The sequence below is a fragment of the Chelonoidis abingdonii genome, chromosome 1, assembly GCF_003597395.2.
Source record: "Chelonoidis abingdonii isolate Lonesome George chromosome 1, CheloAbing_2.0, whole genome shotgun sequence".
Taxonomy (NCBI): domain Eukaryota; kingdom Metazoa; phylum Chordata; order Testudines; family Testudinidae; genus Chelonoidis; species Chelonoidis abingdonii.
In genome coordinates this window covers 165,598,982-165,603,779 of record NC_133769.1, presented here as the reverse complement: position 1 = coordinate 165,603,779, position 4,798 = coordinate 165,598,982, and the positions used below count along the sequence as shown (strand labels likewise).

Genomic DNA, 4,798 nt, shown 5'->3' with positions numbered 1-4,798 from the left:
TAATTGTTTTTATGTAATGATAATTTGCTTTAGAGTTGCTGTATGGCTCTGATTGCTTCTGTATAGATGATAATTTGCCTTCAGTTGCCTTGGTATGTGCCAGTTTGTCTTACAGTACCTATATGCCTTGGATTGCTTTGTGTACCAATAACTTGCTATACATAATTCTGATAGAAAATGGCTTACATGAGTTTTGTCTTTGTTCATTGCTGTTATCTGAGTGTTTGCTTAAACTAGAATCAAACTTATGTTCACTGAATAGCGGGACTAATTCCCCGAGCTGTTATACTTTTAATAGTTGGGTCTCTCAGACTCTTGTGGTTCCTTAGACAGTGTTTTTTCTTATTGCAAGTCTCTCTTTTCCCCCATTCACTGTCCTTAAGGTATCCAAAGAAGAACCCATCAATCTAAAGATCAATTCCACTAAGAGACCACAGACCAAGTGCTGGGTGTTCACAAGAAAAGCGTTGCATGGAGCAAGTTCAGGAGGGCAGCCTACTGGAAATAACATGCCAGTCTTAAAATAAGTTATAATAACTTACACAACTGATAACACATGATATTTCCAAGGTGAATCCTTCAGAGACCATCTGGATTTTTTCACTGTCCAGGCTGAGAAGAGGCTAAGCTGGATTTTTTTGAAAGATACAAGGTCTGGGGACAGGAGGTCTGGGTAATTCCATCTGTCTTTGGGAAGGACAGGTGGCTAGGCTCATTGATATAAAACCCAATGCCAGAAAGACTATACTGGAATGACCACAGCTGCCCAGAAAGATAGGTAAAGACACTACTGTCTATAGTGTTCAGTTCTGTGGAAGTTCTGAGGAAGACCTCAGTTCTATTCCTCATTTTAATCTCTTGCTCTCTTGGCCAGTAAGGGATATCTTGTCTTTTTCAGCAATGCCTTCTTCATCTGATAATACAGTGGTACTAGCATGCTGTGCAAAGAGGGTCCTTGTTCCCCCCGATCTCTTCCTTGGGGAAAAGGATGTTGGCTATGATGCTGAACTTCTTGGGTGGGAGTAGAACCCTTCAGTATATAGCATAGGCATCGGTGACCCTCTCCCCTTAGGAGGTAATAATAAAATAACAACAACAACAATAAATAAATAATAATAATTAATAAACGTTTTAATAAAAAGAGCCAGACTTGGCAAACAGCATTTAGGTTCCTTTTATTTATTTATTTTTGGTAAATTCTGAAATAAAAAGGGCTTTAAAATATTTTCTCACAGATAAGGCTTTAATCAAGTTACTCTGGTGAAACTGTAGGCAGAGAAAAAGCGCATGGATGAGAATGGTTGGTTTCCACAGTCAGCCTTAGCCCTGGTCTACACTATGAGTTTAGGTCGAATTTAGCAGCGTTAGGTCGATTTAACCCTGCACCTGTCCACACAACCAGGCCTGTTTTGTCGACTAAAGGGCTTTTAAAATCGATTTCTGTACTCCTCCCCGACCATGGGATTCACGCTGAAATTGACCTTGCTGGTCGAATTTTAGGGTATTGTGGACACAATTTGATGGTATTGGCCTCCGGGAGCTATCCCAGTGCTCCACTGTGACCGCTCTGGACAGCACTCTCAACTCAGATGCACTGGCCAGGTAGACAGGAAAAGCCCCATGAACTTTTGAATTTAATTTCTTGTTTGACCAGCGTGGTGAGCTGATCAGCACAGGTGACCATGCAGAGTTCATCAGCACAGATGATCATGAAGTCCCAGAATCGCAAAAGAACTCCAGCACGGACTGAACAGGAGGTACAGGATCTGATTGCTGTATGGGGAGATGAATCTGTGCTATCCAAACTCTATTACAAAAGATGAATGCCAATATATTTTCCAAAATCTCCAAGAGCATGATGGACAGAGGCTACAACAGGGACACACAGCAGTACCGTGTGAAAATTAAGAAGCACAGGCAAGCCTATCAAAAAACAAAGGAGGCTAATGGTCGCTCTGGGTCAGAGCCCCATACATGCCACTTCTATGATGAGCTGCATACAATTCTGGGGTGGGCCCTACCACCACCCCACCACTGTCCATGGACACCTGCAAGGGGGGAGTCTCACGGAACATGGATGAGAATTTTGTGGATAAGGAAGATGATGATGAGGAGGAGGTTGAGGATAGCGCACAGCAGGCAAGTGGAGAATCCCTTCTCCCTGGCAGCCAGGAACTGTTCATCACCTTGGAGCCAATACCTTCCCAACCCTCCTAAGGTGGGCTCCCAGACCATGAGGCCAGAGAAGGCATCTCTGGTGAGTGTACCTTTGTAAATATAATACAGGGTTTAAAAGCAAGTGTGTTTAATGATTAATTTGCCCTGAAGACTTGGGATGCATTCGTGGCCAGTACAGCTAGTGGAAAAGTCTGTTAACATGTCTGGATATGGAACAGAAAACCTCCAGGAACAGCTCCATGAAGCTCTCCTGGAGCTACTCTAAAAGCCTTTGCAGAAGGTTTCTGTGGAGAGCAGCCTTATTCCGTTCTCCATGGTAGGACACTTTACCATGCCAAGCCAGTAGCAAGTAGTCTGGAATCATTGCAGAACAAAACATTGCAGTGAATGGAACTGGGCTTTGGTGGCATTCAAGTAACATCTGTTCTTTATTTCTCTCTCTTAGCCTCAGGAGAGTGGTGTTATTTATGGTCACCTGATTGAAATATGGGAAATTTGTTTAAGGGGACATTCAGAGGTGCTCATTCCTGCTGGGCTGTTTGCCTTTGGCTGAAAAAAAATCATCCCTGCTGTTAGCCACGCAGTCGAGGGAGGCCCGTTCATACTGAGCTGTTTGCATTTGGCTGACAGGGATCTTCCCTGATACTAGCCATGTGGTAGTGGGGGTAGGGGGATGAAGCGATCATCCCAGAAAATTTGGGTGTGAGGGGGGTGGGTTGTGCTGCACATTCACCCCAAAACTGCAGCCCCCTTTTAAACCCAATGGGCTTTGCTTGGTATGGGAAAGGAGGGTGCTGCTGTTTGAAACCATTCCTATATGTTATGAAGGTTGAAGAAGCCGAAACCCTTTACCTTACTATGGCTGCTGCAAGCCGAATTCTGTTGCCCAGCCGAGCGTATGTGATATCTCACGCCAAACTGGCAGGCACTCAATATAAGAGGCAAAATGCTACCTTGTACCAAAAGCACATGTGCTATGTAATGTGAATTGCTTAATTTCTTCCCTTTGTTCTCTAAAATGTATCTTTTGAAATACTACTTTCCCTTTTTTTCCTCCCGCAGCTGCAAATATTTCTATGCTCCCCCTATCATCTCCATCCCAGAGGCTAGTGCAGATTAGAAGGTGAAAAAAATGCACTCGCGATGATGTTCTCAGAGCTCATACAGTCCTTCCGCATTGAAAAAGCTCAGCAGAATTCATGGAGGCAAACAGTGGCAGAGTCCAGGAAAGCGTTAAATGAACGCAATGAGAGGAGGGAGGAGCATGATGAGACGAGACAGGATGCAATGCTGAGGCTAATGGGGGAGCAAACTGACATGCTCAGGCGTCTGGTGGAACTGCAGGAAAGGCAGCAGGAGCACAGATCACCACTGCAGCCCCTGTACACCACCTGCCCTCCTCCTCACCCAGATGCCTAAGAACCCAGTGCCTCCCTCCTCACCCACCCCTCCTGGGCTACCTTGCGAGTTTTCCGCCTATTTGTGTGATGAATTAATAAAGAATGCATGATTTTGAAACAATAATGACTTTATTGCCTCTGAAAGCAGTGATCAAAGGGGGGAGGTCGGTTGGCTTACAGGGAAATAGAGTCAACCAAGGGGGCAGGTTCTCATCAAGAAGAAACAAAGAGAACTGTCACACCGTAGCCTGGCCAGTCATGAAACTAGTTTTCAAAGCTTCTCTGATGCGCAGGACACCCAGCTGTGCTCTTCTAATCACCCTGCTGTCTGGCTGCACGTAATCAGCGGCCAAGTGATTTGCCTCAACCTCCCACCCTGCCATAAATGTCTCCCCTTTACTCTCACAGATATTGTGGAGCACACAACAAGCAGCAATAACAATGGGAATACTGGTTTTGCTGAGGACTAACCTAGTCAGTAAACTGCGCCAGTGAGCTTTTAAACATCCAAATGCACATTGGACCACCATTCTGCACTTGCACTATAGTTGAACTGCTCCTTACTACTGTCCAGGGTGCCTGTGTATGGCTTCATAAGTCATGGCACTAAGGAGTAGGCTGGGTCCCCAAGTATAACTATAGGCATTTCAACATCCTCAATGGTAATTTTCTGGTCTAGGAAGTAAGTTCCTTCTTGCAGCTGTTCAAAAAGACCAGAGTTCCTAAAGATGTGAGTGTCATGCACCTTTCCTGGCCATCTCACTTTGATGTCAGTAAAATGTCCCTTGTGATCCACCAGTGCTTGCAGCACCATTGAAAAGTACCCCTTTCGGTTTATGTAGTTGTTGGCTTGGTGCTCCGGTGCCAAGATAGGGATATGGGTTCCGTCTATTGCCCCACCACAGTTAGGGAATCCCATTGCAGCAAAGCCATCCACTATGACCTGCACATTTCCCAGAGTCATTACTGTGAAAGTAGAATTAATTCTATTGTAAAAATAAGAACGGATTAAAGAAATGTTGTATGTACCTTTAAGCAGAAATAAGAAATGTTGAAATACAGGTGCCAGGAAAAGAAACATGGAATAAACAAGGGTGCTAATGGCGAAACATTAACAGAAGATGGGTAATAGTTAAGTAAGGAAATAAGATATGCATGGCTAGCCCCAGGTAAACTTAATCAGATTCCTGCTTTCCTTTGTTATCTTGCTAAGTGCTCCC

At 44.5% G+C, this 4,798-nt stretch overlaps 1 pseudogene; it reads left to right on the top strand.

The window, feature by feature from the left end:
• Positions 1-1,682: 1,682 nt before the first annotated feature.
• Positions 1,683-3,597, top strand: LOC142046404 (uncharacterized; annotated as a pseudogene).
• Positions 3,598-4,798: the final 1,201 nt, after the last annotated feature.